The 22,097-nt window shown below is 43.6% G+C and overlaps 1 protein-coding gene and 1 pseudogene across 2 annotated transcripts in view; one reads left to right on the top strand and one right to left on the bottom strand.

Annotated features, from left to right (window-relative positions):
• Positions 1–22,097, top strand: part of SMAP1 (small ArfGAP 1) — a 453,919-nt gene that overhangs the window by 9,886 nt on the left and 421,936 nt on the right. The window lies entirely within an intron of this gene.
• Positions 21,374–21,484, bottom strand: LOC143990579 (U2 spliceosomal RNA; annotated as a pseudogene).

Raw genomic sequence — 22,097 nt, 5'->3', positions numbered from 1 at the left:
TTAAGGTGCTGTGTAAACTGACTGCTATAGAAATTCCTTAATAAAAAATAAAAAAATAAAATCTTGAGGCAGGTAATAGGCAAAATGTCAGACATTATGATCTGAATACATTAGAAACATCACTCATTCTTAGCAGGACATCAATAATGACAAGGGCTGCATACTTCCATTGCTAGAAAAAAATGAATTCCTAAAAGATAAAAAAAATATAGCGTATACATTTGTGACACAAGTCGTATTGTAATTTATTGTTATTACAAGTTACCTTTCCTTTTCAATTTTCAGCTCAGTAATTTTATGTAAAACACAATGTGGCTACCTGGGGACATTCTGCACACAGAACTCACGAGGGGGCCTCCAATATGTGCAGCCCTATGTCCACTTGGATGGTGGGACTTGCACCTGGCCATTCATCTTCAGAGATTTTCCAAATCTCCTTCTGCTCCGTACTGTGCAAGTGCTGCACCAGCGTTTTTTTTTGCGTATAAAAAAAATGCTAGTGTGCATGGAGCGTTGGCCTCTACAAACAAGAGCTCAGTATTATATGTATCTGCAAGACAATATTTTGTTTCACCTACTACAGATAAATTGCAAGTTGAAAAGCGAAATATAAACATATAAAAAGGATAAACAAAAACATGCTGTCGAAACCAAAGGACTTACAATGTATGTGTCATCTGTTACTGTAAGTGAGCATAAAATAAGTCATGAAATATATCCTTTTGGTAATGCAATGCTTTAAAAGTTTTATAGTACATTTATTACCTACAGTGCCTTGAAAAAGTATTCATACCCCTTGAAATTTTCCACATTTTGTAATGTTCAAACCAAAGAATGTACTTTAATGGTATTTTATGTGATAGATCAACAGAAAGTGGCACAGAATTGTGAAGTGGAAGGAAAATGATAAATGGTTTTCAAATGAATTAAAATGAATGAATGAAATGAATGAAATTGCAAATGAATATCTGAAAAGTATGCAGTGCATTTGTATTCAGCCCCCTTTACTCTGATGCCCCTTTCACGCGGGGGGGGGGGGGGGGGTGGCGTTGGCGATTAAAACAATTTTTAGTGGCGGTATTCGGCCAATATCGGGGGGGGGGGGGTTAACCCGAAAAAGGGTTAAAATCGTCGCAGCAGCGCTATGCCGATGGTATAGCCCCGCTGCCCCATTGATTTCACAGCTCCAAAGATGCTGCTAGCAGGACTTCCCCCCCCCCAAGTGTCCTGCCAGCGCACCGCTTTAATGTAAAAGCCCCAAGGGCTTTCACATTAGAGAGAGACTGCAGCGGCTGTTTTAGGGCGGTTTGCAGGCGCTATTTTTTTTTTTTTTTTTTTAGCGCTGTAGCGCCTGCAAAACGCGCAGTATGAAAGGGGTCTAAAAAAATAAATCTAGTGGAACCAATTGCCTCAGACGCCTAATTAGTAGAGTACATCTGAGTCTTATTTAATCCCAGTAAAAATACAGCTTTTCTGTTTGTTAGTGAGAACCTTGGTGAACAAACCGCATCATGATGGCCAAGTAAAACACCAGACAGGCCAGAGATAAAGTTGTGGAGAAGTTTAACCACTTCCTGCCCGGTCAATAGCAGATTGATGTCCGGGAAGTGGTTCTGTTATCCTGACTTGACATCCTTCAGGATAACAGCTGCCGCATGCCCGTGGGGGCATGCATCGCGGCGATCGGTGGAGCCAACGGAGGCTCTTTAACACATGATCAGCCATGTCCAATCACAGCTGATCACGATGTCAACAGGAAAAGCCCTTGATTGGCGAGTAGAGTAGAGCCGATAGGCGGCTCTCCTGAAAGGGTGGAGGGTTCTGCGCTGATTATCAGCACAACCCCCCCCCCCCCCCCCTTGGATGCCCACACGACCACCAGGGAAACACCCAGGACTGTACACCATGGCCATCCACACGTGCAAATGACAGCCCGATCAGTGGCACCATCATATAACAAATGAACTCAGTGATGCTCATCAGTGCCCTTCAGTGCAGCAAATACCACCAAAAGAAAGCTCTATTTGTGGGAACAACGTGATAAAAAAATTGTTTGGGTACAGTGTTGTATGACCGGGCAATTGTCATTCAAATTGCTATAGCACGGAAAGCTTAAAATTGGCTTTGTTAGGAAGGTGTCTGGTATTGAAGTGGTTAAAGCACGGTTGGGTTCTAAAAAAAAGATTCCATCTTTGAACATCTCACAGTATAGTCAGGTTGGATTTCCACCTATGCATTTTTAGTGCTTTTTGCATTTTGCAGATTTGCACTACAGAACGTGTTCCATAGGAAACCATGTTAAATGGACTGTAGTGCAAATATGCAAAAAGCGCCAAAACTGCATAGGTGTGAATCCAGCCTCATTGTTTATCTGGGGCCCCAAATGGAGTGATCCTTTAGGGGTATAGTCTGTGGCTGTAATGGCTAGATGGGGATGTATCCATAGGTTGGGTGGTTGGAAAAGAAAGGGGTATTAAGGCTTAAAATGGAAGGCGTCCATGCTGGTCACTGTTTAGCTTCCTGGTTCCTTGCTTCTGGAGAAACCACTGTGATCCATTCCAGCCAACTGCCCAATCCTTTCCAGCTATCTGAAACAGTGATGGGACCCACAGAGCCATGTGGAATGCTGGGACTGTACTTTACTTTGACCAGTGCATGCATCTTCTAAGTTTTTTACTACACTCATGTCGGCACCTCCCTCTCCCTGTTTTTTTCCTTGAACATCTCACAGGGCACTGTTCAATCCATAATCTGAAAATGGTAAGAGTATGGCATAACTGCATACCTACCAAGACATGACCATCCACCTAAACTGACAGGCCAGGCAAGGAGAGCATTAATCAGAGAAGCAGCCAAGAGGCCCATGATAACTCTGGAGGAGCTGCAGAGATCCATGACTCAGGTGGGAGAATCTGTCCACAGGACAACTATTAGTCATGCACTCCACAAATGTGGCCTTTATGGAAGAGTGGCAAGAAGAAAGCTATTGTTGAAAGCCATAAAAGACTCATTTGCGAGAAGACATGTGGGGGACACAAATAAAACCTGTAGAAGAAGGTGCTCTGGTCAGATGAGACCAAAATTTTACTTTTTGGCCTAAAAGCAAAACGTTATGTGTGGTGGAAAACGAACACTAGGCATCACCCTAAACACACCATCTCCCCACTGTGAAACATGGTGGTGGCAACATCATGCGGGGGGATGCTTTTCTTCAGCAGGAATAGGGAAGCTGGTAAGAGTTGATGGGACGGTTGATGGGACGATGGATGGAGTCAAATACAGGGCAATCTTAGAAGGAAACCTGTTAGTCTGCAAAAGACTTGAGTAGGGCTGAAACAACGAATCGATTAATTGACAACGAATCGATTAATTGACAACGAATCGATTAATTGACAACGAATCGATTATAAAATTAATCGATTACTATTTTCATAATCTGCCAGTAACATAATGGGGTTAAAAAGAGCCCTTTATAGTACAAAGAGCAAATAATCGCTACTGTAAATGCTTTTTGCAGAAATGCACTACAGTTCACGTCTATGGGACACGTTCACATCTGAAAGGGCCAGGGACTTTTAATGCACGATAGTGCTTTATTGGTTCAATATACTTCAATGGAGAAGCTGCAGAAAAGCATGTAATGCATTTTTGCAGCAATTTTTGTTTTTTAATCTGCCCCCAAAAAAAATGCAAATTGCAGTAAAATCACGTGCGCAAAAATCAAAACGCACTGCAGAAACAGATCAAAAGCAATCTGTATAGGTGTGTACCGAGCCTTATGCTGGCCACACAGATCAATTTTCAGATGAGAATATTCAGACGAAAAATCTTTGTACATTCGCTGAATGAAAGAATTTTGTTTGAATTTTTCACTTGTTTTTAAAATTCAGTTTTTAAAATGAATAATTTCTGAATGAAAACCACATACACTGTCTAAAAATTCCTTTGACTAAGAAGGTTTCTATTTCCAAATTTTCCCGTCACTGTGGTTGAAAATGAACGTCAATTTGACCCACTTTTTTTTTTTTTTTTAAAGGTAATTAAGCGATCGAAACAATAATCGGCTAACTAATCGACTATGAAAATAATCGTTAGTTGCAGCCCTAGACTTGAGACTGGGGTGGAGATTCACCTTCCAGCAGGACAACCACCCAAAATATACATCCAGTGCTGCAATACTATTCACTTGGGGGGGGCGGGCTGAATACAAATGCACACGTTTCACATTTGTAAAAAAAGTTAAACCATTTATCATTTTCCTTCCACTTTACAATTATTTGCCATTTTGCATTGGTCTCTCACATACAATCCCAATAAAATTAGTTTTTTTGGATGTAACATGAAAATGTGAAAAATGTCATGGGGTATGAATACTTTTTCAAGGCACTGTAAACTGTTTCTAATATTTACCCGAGTTGTTTTAGTGTGATGTTTGCTTAATTACAGTGTGTGTGATATTTTCCCTCTTGTAGAAATCTGCATATTGGTAAACGTAGTTAACCGTGTTGAGCAGGTATTAAATGTAAGACCAAAAAAATGTATTAATTTGCAGCTTGCCAATCCTTGGATGCGGTGGCTGAATCAAGTTGCCTTTCCCCCCTTTGTTTTCACCTGGTGATCTGGCTACTAAACCGCCTCCTGTATTAAGACACAACTTTGGAACAATGAGAACAGGAAGCACAGCAAACAGAACCATTGCCAGTTGGGAGGGTAGTGTTAAATATATTAGCAAATTGAAGCCAAACTCCAGCTCACACTTTATAAGTTTGTTACTACTTATAAACAGTTTGATTCATTTTACATACAGTACCTGTTTATACTCAACATTTTGTAATGCCATATGCTTAACTTGCGTTTTACAGATCATATGTCCTATTTTCGTAAATTAGCCATTGGACTTCTAGCAATACCGTTGTTGTTTTTCATGAATAAGGGAATTCACAAACCTATTGCCTTTTGTTTCTGATCACCCCAGATTCTTCCCTGGTAGAGAAGACAAAGTCGATGTCTATTTTGTAGATTGTTGTACAGTAAAACCTTGGTTTGAGAGCATTTTGCAAGACAAGCAAACATTTTTAAATACATTTTGACTTGATATACAAGTAGTCCAATCACAACCGAGTATAAAAGAGAAGAGGCACCTTTTTTTTATTGTAGCTATACAGTTACTTTTAATGAAGGTACAATATTTAGAAACTCACATGGTTGTGGATTTAAACAGGCACATGTAAGTATGTAGGCATCTGGGGTAAAGCTGTCCACATAGACCAGTGATGGCGAACCTTGGCACCCCAGATGTTTTGGAACTACATTTCCCATGATGCTAATGCACTCTGCAGTGTAGATGAGTATTCTGGGAATTGTAGTTCCAAAACATCTGGAGTGCCAAGGTTCGCCATCACTGACATAGACCATTTACGTCATTCCTTCCATGCTGCGCTCCACGAGCGGTTCCAGTCTCGCATTAAGATCGTTCGTTCTTTCTACTGCAGGGTAGTCTTCCGGTCATGATTGCAGACTGACGGTGAGGAGGACAGTCTATGTGGACAGCTTTACCCCAGATGCCTGCGTACTTTGATGTGCCTCTTTTAATCAACTATGTGATTTGCTAATTGTTGTACCGTCAATAAATGTAACCATATTGCTACTTTTTTTTTTTTTTCTCTGTAGCTCCTGCTGGATTTTGCTTCTAATCCCCTTGTGGCTTCCATTTGTGGATGGACAGGTTGTGTAACCATAAAATATCACATTACTATAATCTCTTTATATGGACTATAAACGGAAGGACTTATGAATAAATGGTTGTAGAACGAATACTGGAATACAATAATTCACTCCTGAGTCCGTTCACACACCGCTTTCTCCTCATTAATTTACTGGCTTTGACATAGCGCGAGCCAGTGGCTCCTACTGCTGTCTTAGCCAATGAGAAGAAAGATACCCGGGAGTGCCGAGACTTTTGTGCACATTGCTGAATTGAGGTTGGGCTTGGGTAAGCATGGAGGTGGGGGGGTCGCACACAGAAGGTGTGTGTGTGTGTGTGTGTGTGTGTGTGTGTGTGTGTGTGTGTGTGTGTGTGTGTTTTTTTTTTTTTTTATTTTCTTCCTTCATGCATAGTATACTTGAAAGAAAAAAAACCTTGAACCTTTACAACTGCTTTAAAACCCCCCAGTTTCAGCAGCCGATTTTAACCATTTTCTGAGCATGCAGTGATATTTATTTTTGCTTGGGTTCCAGTAAAGGCTGGTGACATGACTGCTGTCCCAGGTTTCCTATTTCAGTGTGTCTGATTTTTCTTGCAGCATCCTATGGATCCACCCTTGCATGCAGGGGCTAGGGTTGTATCTCCCTACTTTGTGTGCATGAATAGAAAAAAAAATTGGTGAGCTCCCAACTTCCACTGTAAGGTGCCTTTTTGCGGTTCTAAAATCATGTTCGCATTATCTATTTCTTCCCTGCTGGACTACAGAACACACACACATCCTTATGTTAAGGAAAAAGGGGACACAAATTGTACTGAATCCTGTAATGTGGAAACAATGCTACATCTTCATGTGAGTGAGTGTTGTCACCCTAGAACAAGAAGTATTAATGATAGGATCACCAGGTTGATCTATAGAAGGGGGAGAAATCTGAAATAAGGAAGTTAAAGCGGGATTGCACTGTGGAAAAAAATATTAATAAATTTAATAAATACATTTAATAAATGGACACTCACCTGTCCCGGGGTCCAGCAATGCCGGCAGCCGAGGCCGATCGATCGCTCGGCTGCTGCCACCACCATTCTAGGTGAGGGAATCAGGAAGTGAAGCGCTGCGGCTTCACTTCCCGGTTCCCTACTGCGCATGCGCAAGTTGCGCAGCGCATTAGGAATTGTCCGCGCTGTCTCTGGGACCCGTGTGTGTCCCAGCAGACAGCGCGCAGGGACAGGAAGAGGCATAGACTCCAGTTGGAGTCTATGCCCGGAAGTGGGTGTAAATACCTGTCTCTGACGGGTATCTGCACCCCCCTGAAAGGTGCCAATTGTGACACCGGAGGGGGGGAGGGTTCCGATCAGCGGAAGTTCCACTTTAGGGTGGAACCCCGCTTTAATTGCAAAGTAAACGAGTATGTATGTGTAAACTACAAATGATCCTTGTGTTTTATTATAGGTATGTATAGAACACTGAATATGTAGGTAGCGCTTTACATATTGAACATTCTGATAAACCCTTGACCTCAAGGCGCTTACCATCTAAGATTCCTATGTTATATGCATACTACAGCTGCACGGTTAATCATCAAGAATCAAAATTGCAATCTCTTTCCCTTACCGATCTTCAAAACAGCATGTCATGTTCTTTCTAACAAGTGTGAGCGTTTTCACAGCTGGAAAAAATAAATAAAAAATCCAGGCAGCCTTCCAAGTTTTCTTACAACACACAAATAAGTAGAAACAAAGTATCTTTTTGTTCTTTTATCAAAGGAAAGAACTCCAACATAGATGAGGGAAGTTTAACCATTTAAAGACCAAACCTTTTTCTGAAATTTTTTTGCTCACAATTAAAAATAATTTTCTGCTAGAAAATTACTTGGAGCACCCAATATATATATATATATATATATATATATATATATATATATATATATATATATATATATATATATATATATATATATATATATATATATATATATATATATAATAATTTTTTTTTTTTTTTTTGCTGCCATTACAAGCAGCAGAAGGGAGACTCTTAAATATTCCATTGTAAGAAGAACATGTCACCCATGTCAGACCCAACACATGTCAGAGAGGAGAGAAGCATTACATGAAGCTGTAAAAACACCAGTGAGAGAAAACATGGATTAAGAGCCATCATGGGGTAAAGATTGATGGCGGCCATGGTGTATTGCTGTTTGTAGTCATGTTGTTAGCGATAGGGATGATTGCTAAATTTGCGGATCGGGATATTTAGGGAGGTTATATATACGTACACCATCTGCGGCCTTGTCAGGCACCATTCACCCCTTTCAGGACCTTGCTGCGAATGGGGGGGGGCCTAAGAAGAAGAGTATACCAGTAGTGCAAGCTAGGGCGGTATACTAGGGCCCATCAGTGAGTCCTGTGGAGATGTAGAATTATCAGGTGGCTGGGTGTATGGTGTGAGAGGTCCACCTATGACCTCCTGAAGCAGTGCCTGAAAAGAGCTCAAGGTGGGGGAGGATGGGGAGTAGAGGATGTGCTCGGTATAGTGAATTTCCTATAATGTAGCCAGCAGACATGGATGTAAATTTGATAGGGTTGTCGTTTGCTTGGCAGATGAGTTTTTCAATGTCTGCTGTTCTGTCCACCCTACGGCTACGGATCCAATCGTCCACCGTGGGGAGAGCAGTGTTCCTCCACAGAATAGGGATACAGAGGTTGGCCGCATTGATGAGGTGGAGCGCTAGAGACTTTTTATAAGAGCAAAGGGGTTTGTGGGTGTGGTGTAGTAGGTAATATATAGAAGGGGACCTACAGAATAAAATGGTGGTTAATGTAATATTTTATGTCGCACTGTATTTGCGCATCGGTTTTTCAAACGCTATTCATTTTTTTTATTTATTTTTTTTAAACAAAAACGAAACGGTAAAGTTAGCCCAATTTTTTTTTTTTTATTTTTTTTTTTATTTTTTTTTTGTATAATGTGAAAGATGTTACACCACAAGAATCATGATCTTTATTTTAGCAAAACAATTGATTCTCATTAAAGCCAGAATCGTAACCTAGGTAAATTTGCTTGTTTAAATTTGCCCTATCAACATCTTTTTTTGGAGTTTTGCAGGAAACTGATGCAAGTGCATGGAGACCATGCAAACTCCAGGCAGATGGTGTTCTGACTGGCTAGCTAGACGTGCCAACCACTAGGCCACTGTGGGGTTAAGATACTTTTGATCAAAGTCACTTTTAGGATAAGCATAGGCATGCGCCCACGTGACTTTAACTGGGCCTGCTAGTGGGCAATTTTAAATATCGGACTTTGCAGGATTGGCTGGAGGATGAATATTCCCCATAATCTGCAATGAAAAAAACAGGCGAGAGCTCCCAGTGGGGCTGCAATGAGAAATTCTATGCACTGCATTGTGTGTGTGTGTGTGTTCCTCCAGCACTCCAAAAGCATGCTGATAGGTAAGCATCCTCACAGGTTTGCATTTATCACTTTCACAGCATTCTCTTTTACAGAAAAAAGTTTTCCCATTTAAAAATAACTGAGAATAGCCTTGGACTGTGTGTGCCCCAGGACAGGAACAGGATTGCACACCTTAGGCTTTTTGACCCATACTATGCATTTACGTCATAACCAGAGTGTGTGTTTACTGCTTAGGCAGCCTGGAAACCAGTTATTCACCAAACTGGTTTGACCAGATACTTAGAAAATCTAAATCCTGTATCGTGATGATGTATAATTCATTTCAACATTACCCTATGGTTTCCTAAAATGGTTCATATTCTCGGTTTAAACATTTGATAGATTTTCTATTGTCAATAAAATTATGGGTATGAGATTTGCAATTCATTGTGTTCTGTGTGGGTGTGGTTGTTCTCTCCTTTTTTTTTTTTTTTTTTTTTTTTTTTTTTTTTTTTTTCCTCTATGCAGGCAGATCATGATTGGTGGAAAGAGCTGGCCAGGTTCTGTATTCTGCTTCTTGAAATGCCTTGATGGATGGGTGTTTTATTCTGGAGAAGTAGGCATTTTTAGACGTGCTGTATTTGCATGCTGACCACCCTAGGTAATGCTCATATGTGAGGCTGAGCCTATGTGATTGAAGGAACACACAGACTGCAGCTACTAATGCACATTATGAGAAACGCACAGTGTGCAGTGAAATCAGAGTAAGCCTTTTTAGTATAGGAGAGTAGCGCATACAAATGTGCAAGACTGAAGGAAAGGCTGAAACTATGTAAATAAGCAGCAAATTGAGACTTTAAACGAAGCATGTTTAACCACTTCCCGACCAGCGCACGACTATGTACGTCGACAGAATGGTACGGGCAGGGTGGCATCGAATATTGGACGTACCTGTACGCCAATATGCCTGCCATCGGGAGCGCGCCGCCGGCGGCGCGCTGGTCGGGACCCCCGTGAGTCCGGTCGCGGGACCCGCGGACTCGATTGCCGCAGGCATCCCCGCGATCGTCTCACGGGGCGGCCGAATGGAGGAAATGCTGTGTAAACAAAATTTTCCCAAGGCGTCTTTCAGGACAGCACCTGAGAGATAGCGACTCCACCCTCCTCGTTAGGAAACACCTTCTTCCTCCAGACTTTAAAGGGAGGCGCCTCCCTACCACACATCAGTTTTTGTGTTTCCTCCGGCCCGGAGGGAACACCTTTTGGGAAGGAGTCTGTTTCTCTTAGGTGTTCCTGAGGGACTAGGCTTCTTTCCCTTTTTTTCCTCCTTTAGAGACCCGCTGTCCTCCCGACCTACCCACGCCTCGTCAGCGGTAGCAAGCGGGCTCCTCTTCCCCTCTTGTGCTCGGAGAGAGCCGAAGACTCGGTGGCCCGCACGTTCGTAGGCGCGGCGGCGCGCGTGTGCCGCCGCCATGTTTGTTTTCGGCGGTCGCGCCGGAAGTGACAGAGCGGGTCATCGGGTCAGCTGAAACGTCGTTTCCGGCGTGGACGCAGGGGGGAGGAGGGAGGACAGGTGCTGGTGCCTATTTCCGCTTCCGGTCCGGTGCAGCTGCACGGCGTGACTCCGGAGGCGGCGTTTAGCCACAAGTGGATCTCTGCACAGCTGATTATGGAAGATTCAGCGTCTGCAGCGGTGGGGACAGGCACAGGCACCAGCAAGGCCCAGGTAAGAGGCAGCAGTTAAAGTCTGCCTTTCTTTTTCTATTTCCTGGCGTTTGGTCTCGCTCTCTCCTTTCTTTTTTTCCCCCTGGTGGCAAGGGGCCTGTCTGGGCACTAGAAGCTGACTGGTTTCTTCTTAGTGCACCTGTGTGGTGATCCCTATCAAAGCTGAGACTGGGTCTCACTAAGGGTTCCCTGGTTTTTTTCCCTTTTTTGTCTTTTTCTTCATAGGCTAAGAGCTCTGACCCAAAGAAAAGATGTCCTTCTTGCAGGGCCAAGCTGGGAGAAAATTGGAAGAAAACCTTATGCAGTCCCTGCATTACTTCTTTAGTTAAAGAGGAATCTGCCTCTGTATGTGAGGATCTGGTGGCCTCTGTAAAGAAGGAGCTGTACGCCACGATCCAGAATTTTCGTGACCCACTAGCAAACCCGGCTGCTAGTCAGCCTTCCACTTCAGAGTCTTCCCAGGGGTCTCTCTCAATCCCGGTGTTAGAATCTCTGCCTGAAGACCCTTCAGATAGGGAAAAGCAGTCCACTGCTCTTTCCGTTAAAGATTCGGAAGAGGAGTTGGAGGATTCTGAGGTAGCCCCCTCTAAATTCAAACTGTCCCTTGAAGAGGTCGATGGGCTCCTTAAAGCCATTCATGCTACGCTTGGTTTAAGTGAGGAGAAAAAGGAATTATCACTCCATGACCGCATGTATGCTGGGTTGGATGAGCCTAAGGGCCGAACATTCCCAGTTCATCCGGTCATCTCTGAGGCCATTAGGAAAGAATGGCAGGATCCAGAGAAAAAGCCCTTTTTCTCCAAAGCCCACAAAAGGCGTTTTCCTTTCGAGGAGGACCCTGCAGCAGTATGGAACAAGGTGCCCAGACTGGATGCCGCCTTTTCCCAGGTTTCAAGGTCCACAGATCTGTCCTTTGAGGATATGGGAGTTTTGAAAGATCCGATGGACAAACGCATGGATCTTTTGCTCAAGAGATCATGGCAATCAGTTATGAGCAATTTAAAACCAGCAATGGCCACAACGTGTGTAGCCAGAAATTTAGAATACTGGATTAACCAGTTAAAGTCACATATAGCTGCAGATTCCCCTAAACAGGAAATCTTAGATTCTTTTCCTACCCTGATTACGGCAGTGGCCTATGTTGCAGATGCCTCAGCTGAGGCAATTAAGATATCGGCCAGGTCAGCAGCTCTAACTAATGCTGCAAGAAGAGCCTTATGGCTTAAAACCTGGCCGGGTGACTCGGCTTCAAAGAATAAGCTGTGTGGGTTACCCTTTTCAGGAGACTTGCTCTTCGGCTCTGACCTCGATAATATTCTTGACAGGACAGCCGATAAAAAGAGATCCTTTCCGGTCAAAAAGAAAAAGCAGGTACCAAAGCGTCTTTTTCGACCTCAAAAAACTCAGGATCAGGACAGCAAGTTGCAAGGGAGAAGGAAAAGTTGGTCCGCCCCGAAGCCGAAGGGTAGAGGCGGAATTCTCTTCCGTCCTCCTACACAGGCCGAAAAATCGCAATGACTCGTCTCTGCGGGTGGGCGGAAGACTACAAGAATTTCTTCCGCAGTGGTCAGGGATAACTTCAAATCAGTTTATCCTGACCACTCTCGCGCAGGGTTACTCACTCGAGTTTGTCAACGACCCCCCAAAAAGGTTCCTGATTACCAACACCCCGCGGGATCCAGTAAGGGCCCTGGCCATGAAGTCCTCTCTAGAGGAACTGATGCAACAGGGCGTAGTAGTACAGGTACCCCTGCAAGAACAGCAGGAGGGGTTTTATTCCCATGTTTTCCTAGTAAAGAAACCGACAGGGAAGTTTCGGTTGATTCTCAACCTAAAACCTTTAAACGAGTCCATAAGGTACAGGAAGTTCAAAATGGACTCAATTTTTTCGGTCAGAAACCTGTTGACGCCAGGATGTTTTATGGCGTCAGTAGATTTAAAAGACGCATACCTACATGTTCCGATCTCTCCCCAGTCTCAGAAGTTTCTCAGGCTGGCGGTGAGGTTGGGGGGTATGGTTCATCATCTCCAGTTCAGGGCCCTACCCTTCGGCCTGTCATCATCTCCCCGAATTTTTACCAAAATAATGGCAGAAGCTTTAGCGCCACTGCGTCTTCAGGGAATCGCAGTTATTCCTTATTTAGACGATCTGCTGTTTTTCGCCCCATCCAGCGAGGAATTGCAGACCAATCTAGGCAAAGCTCGCAGCCATCTGGAGGCGTTGGGTTGGATTTTGAACCTCCAAAAGTCGTCCCTAAACCCATCTCAGGAGATTCGGTTTTTAGGGTTTCTAATAAATTCGGTGGAGCAAAAAATCTTCCTTCCCTTAGACAAAAAGGACAGGATTTCCGGTGCAGTGTCTTTATTACAGACCAGCCAAAATCTGACAGTAAGACAGGTTATGTCAGCTTTGGGAGTTCTGACTTCAGCAATGCCAGCAGTCCAGTGGGCAAGAATGCATTTCAGGTGTCTGCAGGCTTTCCTTCTAAAATCTTGGGATCACACAGTGGCATCCCTAGAGGCAGAGGTGAGAATGTCAACCCAGGTAAAAAGGTCCCTATGGTGGTGGAAAAGACAGGAGGTCTTATCGGAAGGGTTAGTCTGGGCTTTTCCAGTCGGGAAAAGACTAACAACCGACGCCAGTTCCTGGGGGTGGGGAGCCCATCTAGGAACACGTTTCACTCAGGGGTCCTGGGCCAAAGAGGAGACAATAAGGTCCTCAAACTGGAGGGAACTCAAGGCGATTGCCTTAGCTCTGGAGTTGTTTGTTCAGGAACTGCAGTCCCATCACGTCCAGGTCCTAACAGACAATGCCACGGCAGTGGCTTATTTAAACAGACAGGGGGGTACAAGAAGCGGGTCGCTTCAGGTACTGGCCATGGAGATTCTTCGGTGGGCGGAAAAACATTTGTTATCCCTATCAGCAGTCCACCTAAAAGGGGATCTAAACAGGGTAGCGGACTTCCTAAGCAGAAACGCTATTCGGGAAGCAGAATGGTCTCTAAATCCGGAGGTATTCACAATGATTGCCGGAAAATGGGGTTTACCAGAAGTAGACCTGTTCGCCTCAAGGGTGAACGCCCAGGTTCCCCAGTTCTTTTCCCTGGACAGTCGCGATGGCTCGCTGGGCACAGATGCGCTAGCTTATCCATGGGAATTTCGTCTTTGCTATGCTTTCCCCCCATTTCAGTTAATCCCGTTAATTTTAAGAAAAATTCAGAGGGAGAAGGTACCAGTTATTCTAATCACGCCCTTTTGGCCAAAAAGGGCTTGGTTTTCGACAGTTCTAGGCCTGGCAATCAAGCCTTGTTGGCGTCTGCCCCTCAGACACGATCTGTTGTTGCAGGGCCCAGTGAACCATCCAGGAGTGGCCAGCCTGGCTCTCACGGCCTGGTTTCTGAAAGGCAGCTCCTTAGGAGCAAGGGGTTTTCCAACCGTTTGATCTCGACCCTTTTAGCAAGTAGGAAAAGGGTTACGAGGGCCATTTATTCTAAGGTCTGGAAGCGTTATGAAACTTGGTGTTTGTCAGCCGCCCAGGTGACAGGGAGCCTTGTCTCCATCTTGGAGTTTTTACAAGATGGTGCAGACAAGGGACTGGCAGTTAGTACCCTGAAGGTGCAAGTAGCAGCCCTGACGGTGTTCTTAGAAAAATCTGTGGCCTCAGATCCGCTGGTGATCAGGTTCTTTAGAGCTCTTAAAAGATCTAGGCCAGCTCCTGTTAAGGTTTTTCCTAGATGGGATTTGTCGGTAGTCCTACAGTCTCTAACAAAAGGGCCTTTTGAGCCTCTTGTGGAGGCTTCCCTTAGGTTTCTCACATTAAAAACCGTGTTTCTGATTGCCATTGTCTCTGCACGCAGGATCAGTGAGCTAAATGCTCTGTCAATTAAAGAACCATATCTTTCCATTTTTCCTGACAGAGTTATTCTTAGAACAGATGCAAAATTCTTACCGAAGGTAGCTTCAGTTCAGAACCGTATACAGGACATAGTACTGCCAACGTTTTGTGTTAACCCCAAAGGAAATAAGGAGACTTCTTTCCATACTTTGGACGTCAGAAGGACTCTGCTGAGTTATTTAAAAAGGACGGAGTCCTTCAGGCGTTCAGATTCACTGTTTGTACTTTTCTCAGGAAGAAAAAAGGGTTTTCAGGCTTCTAAAGTTACTTTAGCTAGATGGCTGAAATTAGCTATCTCAGAGGCATATTCCCAGGCAGGGTTATCTCCTCCAGCAGGAATTTGTGCACACTCAACCAGAGCTCTGGCGTCTACGTGGGCAGAGAGAGCTGGTGCCACCCCTGAGCAGATCTGCAAGGTGGCGACGTGGTCGAGTTTTCACACATTTGTGAAACATTATAGACTGGATCTCACTTCTGCCAGCGATCAGGCGTTTGGCAGAAAGGTCCTGCAAGCTGTTGTCCCGCCCTAAGGGGTAAGTCTCTGTTATCCTCTCAGGTGCTGTCCTGAAAGACGCCTTGGGAAAGACCAAGTTAGACTTACCGGTAACTTGTTTTCCAGAAGTCTTTCAGGACAGCAAGCATCCCGCCCTATGGTATTATATTATGCTACGCTGTGACTAACGTATGTGTTTATGTGTTCCAGCCGGGGCCGGAGGTTCTCTTCTACAACTGATGTGTGGTAGGGAGGCGCCTCCCTTTAAAGTCTGGAGGAAGAAGGTGTTTCCTAACGAGGAGGGTGGAGTCGCTATCTCTCAGGTGCTGTCCTGAAAGACTTCTGGAAAACAAGTTACCGGTAAGTCTAACTTGGTCTTTTCCATTCTGCCTAGCAACTAGTGACGCTGATCTCTGTACTCCATGCAGAGATCAGTGTACACTAAATGAAAGCCCAACCCCCCCACAGTTAGTAACACACCCCTAGGAACACTTAACCCCTACACTGCCACCCACTGGTTAACCCCTTCACTGCCAGTGTAATTTACACAGGAATCACTGCATTTATTTAGCAGTGATTATTGTATAAATGACAATGGTCCCAAAAATGTGTCAAAAATGTCCGATGGGTCCCCCACAATGTCGCAGTCACAATAAAAATCGCAGATCGCCGCCATTACTAGTAAAAAAAAAAAAAGAATAAAAAATTATTAATAAAAATGCTATAAAACTATCCCTATTTTGTAAACACTATAACTTTTGCGCAAACCAATCAATAATCGCTTATTGCGATTTTTTTTTTTTTTTTTTTTTTTTTTTTTTTTTTTTTTTTTTACCAAAAATATGTAGAAGAATACGTATCGGCCTAAACTGAGGGAAAAAAATGTTTTTTTATATATATTTTTGTGGGATATTTATTATAACAAAAAGTAAAAAATAATGTGTTTTTTTTTCAAAATTATCGCTCTATTTTTGTTTATAGCGCAAAAAATAAAAACCGCAGGGGTGATAAAATACCACCAAAAGAAAGCTCTATTTGTGGGAAAAAGACGTCAATTTTGTTTGGGAGCCACGTCGCACGACCGCACAATTGTCAGTTAAAGCGACGCAGTGCCGAATCGCAAAAAGTGGTCTGGTCTTTGACCAGCAAATTGGTCCGGTCTGAAAGTGGTTAATATGGCCAGAAAATTAGTTAATAATATTGTAGATGTATGTATTATCTGAACAGTGAAAAACTGTCTCATGTTGAGTACAGCAATTGATAAACAAACAAAAAATATATACATTAAAGACCATTGTCCTAGAAATGGATCATAGCATAAAAATACACTATACAATGTGGCATCAAATATTGTCCTCCATGTTTGTGACTTTCAGAGTGATATAATAATCATGAATCCAACTGAGCTAAAATCAAATAGACCGTCTATTAAGACAGGGCTTGACAAATTTGCTTGGAATCTAGGAACCAGCTAAAGTTAGGAGCCAGGTCGGTAACGGCGATTTGGACCTGTCCCTGGCCTGACATGGAGACGAGTCATTGCCCATAGCTTCTCCAAGTCATTGCCCATAGCTCTTAGAGGGACATTTTATTTTATTGTTTTCAAATGACATTTTTTTTTTTTTTGTGTAAAATATGAGATCTGAGGTCTCTCTGACCCCAGATCTCATATTAAAGAGGACCTGTCATGCTTTTTTCTATTACAAGAGATTTTTACATTCCTTGTAATAGGAATAAAAGTGACAATTTTTTTTCTAAAAACAGTGAAAAAAATCAAAATAAAAGTTAAAATAAGAAGAAATTTTATTTTATTTTTTTTAAATGCTCCCTCTCCCACCCACATATGAAAGCGGTGTTCAAACCACACATGTGAGGTATCGCCGTGATCGGTAGAGCGAGAGCAATAATTCTAGCCCTAGACCTCCTCTAACTCAAAACATGCCTATGGAGATTTTAAAGGGTAAAAGTTTGTGGCTATTCCATGAGCAGGCGTAATTTTGAAGCATGACATGTTGAGTATTAATTTACTCCACGTAAGATTATCTTTCACAATATAAAAAAAAATGTTGAGGTAACTTTAATATTGTCTTACTATTTTTATTTTTTTTTATTAAATTATTTTTCCTAAAAAAAAAAAAAAAAAAAAAAAAAAAAAAAGTGTGCTTGTAAGTCTGCTGCGCAAATACGGTGTGACAGATAGTATTGCAACGACCACCATTTTATTCTCTAGGGTGTTAGAATAAAAAATATATATAATGTTTAGGGGTTCTAAATAAAGGGAAGGAGATGGGCAGGGGAAGCTCCATTAGCATTGCTGGTTGTCATACCAACGGCCACCACAAGAGGGCACCAGATTCTGTTAGGAATCATAGGACCGCAGAAGGCCTCAAAGCCGCGGCCTCAATTACCGGCCAGTGGCGGCACGGCCCAACGCGACCGTGTCGGGGGTGTCCACGGAGACAGGATACCCCCAGCTGTGCTGCCCCAGGCACCAGGTCGCTCATTCTAGTCTCAAATGCAACCTGGTGCCCGGGTTTTGTCGAGCCCTGTATTAAGACATAAGATGCATCCAGATATGCTTGTATGCCAGACATGTTTCGTGGCTAAAAAACACTTCCTTAGGGCTGGGTGTATATTATGAACGAAGCCTGGAACCTGCGAGACCCAAACCTAGAGCCTGTCTTCAGTCTTCCCTGTTGTGGCAATTGAAATGGAGCACAAACAATTTACCAATTGTTTTTTGTTTTTTTCCAACACTGCATCCCACCTTCCACATCACACAGTGTGGGACCACGTTTGTGTGTGTGTGTGTGTGTGTGTGTGTGTGTGTGTCTGCTTGACTCCCTGGTGGGTCCAATCTACCACAGTTCCTGGTACAGACATTATAGGCATCCTCCAGGTTTCAGTCTCGCAGTCTGCACCCACCCCTGAGGAAGTGCGTGGTGTTTTTTTTTTTTTTTTTTTGCCACAAAATAGGTCTGGCATGTCTGGATGCATCTTATGTCTTGTAGTCTTATATGGACAGTCTATTTGATTTTTGCTTGGTTTCACGATTTATTATACCACTCTGTTTTGAAAGTCACATAAACATGGAGGATGATATTTTATGCCACACTGTGTAGTGTACTTTCATGCTATGATCTATTTCTAGGGCAATGATCTTTAATGTATATATTTTTTGTATGTTTATCAATTGCTGTACTCAATATGAAACAGGTTTTTCACTGTCCAGATAATAAATGCATATATTTTTTCATTATTAGTAGAAAAACCAAAATAATTTTGGAATACCCATGCGCTTGGACTACAAACAAGTGAATAAATATATAAGCTGCTCCCCTCAAAAGTGCAAAGAAACTTGACTTTGTGAGTTGTGGGTTGTGAAATGGTAAAGGTGGCGCTGAAATAAAGACGTAACAATAAAGTGCTCTAGTGCTTAATACCGCAGGTATCCTACTATTCAGTACATACTGCAATATACATTGAATACATATAATCAACTCAAAAAAGTGAATGAGATATATAGATATAGATATAGATATATCTATATCTCTCAAATAAACAAATTGTCCATAGAAAATGGAGTAGGAATAAATCCTGTGTCCTGTCATCGCTTCGGAAGAATGGACAAACGCAGCACCCAGTGAAATTATGGTAAGTAGCCTACTCATCTTGACCCCTTTTATTTAAAAAGTAAGGTCAGGTGAAGCTTTAGCAGGTTTAGGGAACTGCCAACCTCGATGGAGAAACTTCTTCTGCTTAGGTGTAACAGTGATATTGTTTCAATCCATGTTTGCTCAGGAAAAAATAGAGAGAACCGGACCATGGCATAATAAAGTTTTATTTAAAATAACAAAAAAAAAAAATGGCCAAATAGCCTCTTACTGTAAAAGTGCCATAACCTCGGCACTAGAGGGAACGAACGTATCAAACCGGGTGAATTGGAACCTAGCTGTGCCGCTTTTGCTGTTTGAATTGGCGTGCGTTCCACCCCCTGGATCTCAGGAACCAAGCGTTCGGACCAAAACGATGTGACCGTCGAGACGCATTACGGTCACATCACGTCACGGATATCAGTCCAGGCACCGCGTCATCCCGACAATGGGAGTCTGGATCTACCAGGTGCCTGGACTGACACCCGGCTCAGCCTCTGAGTGAGCCGCTGAGAGCCTCAGATGGCTCACTCCGCCCCTCCACAGTCCAGCGATTCAATGACTGCGGAGGGAGATGAGCAGAGAGCTGTGACTAACGGCAGCTCTCTGCTCGGGGAGCTGTAAAAAAAGAGCGATCAATGTTTGATCGCTCGGTTCTCAGTGCAGAGGTGTCGGGAGACAGATGCGGCATCGTACCGATGCTGCATCCACCAAGGTAAATATACAGCTAAAAAAAGAAACCCTTACTTATCTTTTAAGTAACAATGATTGTGTAATCTGCAAGGTGCATGGTCAGCTCTTCCCTTACTTAATTTTTTTTTTTCCCTCAATTAAAAAAAAAAAAAAAAAAAAAAAAAAAAACTGAAATCCGGCATGCAAGTAAAAATTTGTGGTGTTGGCTATGTAAATCTAAAACCTGCTAATCTGTTACTAAATTCCCTCTCTGTTTCGCTGCTAAATCAGTAAAATCTGTGATGTCATCGGGGCTGTTCATAAAAACCAGCTTCCGCAGGGTCCCCAGAGGAGGTATAATGTGAGGCCGTTACGAGAAACTACAGTTTTAATGATGCAATGGGAATTGTAGCTAATGGGCATTCATTTGCATAGTCTGTCAGTTGCAGGTGTGGAGGATGCCAAGACCAGTGGTTGTGAGGATAATGTGACTAATCACAGCAGAAGCGGCACTCTCATTCCCTACCCAGAAGTGCTGAATTGCGTGTTTGTGTGTTTGTGTGTGTGTGTGTATGTATGTGTGATTCTGCACAAAACGTCCGCCTTTTAGCATTTGGCAAGTGGTAAAGGTGGAATTCCAGCTTCACACAACTACTCTTAAAACTGTCCCGTCCCCTCTCCTAACCTTTATGCTTACTGACCTGTGTAAGAAAGGTGTATATACTTGCCTATTTTCATGTCTCTCCGGTCTGGTCATGTGATCCAGCTTCCCCTTTGTCAGCCAGTGGTGGCTGCAGGGGAGAAGCGGGAGCACTGTCAATGGATGTGTGTGTTTGTTTTTTTTTTTTTTTTTTTTTTTTTTGAAAGACCAGGGCATGTGAAACCCACTCAAACTTCACCCGGTGCCAAAAAAATGTGCGCACACATAAAGGGTGAAGCACAAAAGTGCAATGGGTACACAAGCCCTCTGAAATTAGAGGGCCTTGGGGTGTTAGGCTCCAGACAGGGACATGAGTACTTAAATCATGGTCTATTTGGCCGAAACAGACCCACCCAAGTACTAGATAGGGCTCCCCCGAAGGGAGACCCCAGAAAGAGCGAGAACTAAGCCAGAAGGCCTTGTCCACCCCCCTCCCCAGACTTTCAGGACAGGCCCAAGGACCTGTGACCCTACTCGTCACACATGTGCAAGTGGCGAACACAAAAACATGACAAAGGTAATAAATAAAAAAAAAAAGTGCGGGAGAAGGAAGTAGAGGAGAGTGAAAAAGTGGCCATTGTGCAATACAATGGCCAGGCCCTCCGGCCAGGAATAAAAATTCCTCCGGTCCCAGCCAAAAGGCCCAGCCAGCCCAGCAGGCAGGTGTTAAAAACGTGTGTTATGGTGCAGTGACTAAGGTGCCCTAAATCAATGTGACCCTCACTCACGGTGATCTTCAGGCACCCCTGGAGTGATATTACACCATAGGCTTTCAGGACCACCCTGACCAACAGCCCAGACCACAGCAGCCCCCACTCCAGTCAGGAAGGCATGAAGTTCAGAAAGCTCGGGGAGAGCCTGCCCCTCAACAAGCTCAACCCCCGCTCCCATCACTCCTACCTAATTACATTCAAAGATACTAAGCGTTCCTCCCCTGCATGCAGAAGAGGACCCGGAACTAGAGCTACCCCAATCTAGGCCAGAAGGCTAAGGACCTGACCCTCTGGGGTCAGACCGCATGCAGCACCCATCCTTACCAGGAGCACCCTTCTGTATGGCTCAGACTCAGGCCCCACTGACACCAGCAGGGATGCCCAGACGCTTACCCCCTACTGAAACTGCCCTTCCAGGTGCAATGACACCATTGGATTTGCATCTGCCCTCCCCACACTCGGGAGTGACGTCAGCGCCTCCTCTGGCAACTGATGAGAACAGATGCTACACTTGATCTTAGCCAAAAGGCCAAGAAGCGATAGATGGGCCGTAGAAGCCTGTGTGTGACATCGCCGCTCCCAGGCATTCGTAGCTGCTCTTTCCTCCCCTGTAGGCATCTTGGGCTTATGGTGGGAGATCCCAATACTAGACTGGAGCGTGCTGAAAATAGGTCAGTATATACCTCTTCCTTACACAATTATCCTGTGATCTACTGCTGCAGAGTGTTTTTAACTTCCAGTGTTGGTACTGTTGCCACTTCTATTGCTATGCTTTTACTGAGTTTCCGGTGATGGTCACTAGTACATATTTTGTTTTGAGGTTGTGTGCATCAGACTGTATGTCTCTGATTTTTTTCAGCTGCCTTGGCTTGTCCATTCATGGCTTTCCACATGAAAGCGTGGGAAATGTGAGTTCTGTGTACTGTACATATACTAAATGGTTGATTAGAAAATTAAAGACCTGTTACTGCACCTTTCCAGCACATAATTTAATTACAATGCAGTCCTTATTCTGGAGATGGTCTGGAGGTACAGATTTGCCCATTCCGAAGGTGACATTGTGAGGACATTGCAGTTATGAGCTGAAACTTAAGCAACATGCATAGCCGAGGCCACAAGTCCAGGAATTTAAAAATGTTACCAGAACCCTTGGG

The sequence above is a fragment of the Lithobates pipiens genome, unplaced genomic scaffold (genome assembly GCF_037356315.1).
Source record: "Lithobates pipiens isolate NorthernLeopardFrog02 unplaced genomic scaffold, aLitPip1_a1.2 Scaffold_18, whole genome shotgun sequence".
Lineage (NCBI taxonomy): Eukaryota > Metazoa > Chordata > Amphibia > Anura > Ranidae > Lithobates > Lithobates pipiens.
The sequence above is the reverse complement of the archived record's forward strand: the minus strand, read 5'-3'. Positions and strand labels throughout refer to the sequence as shown.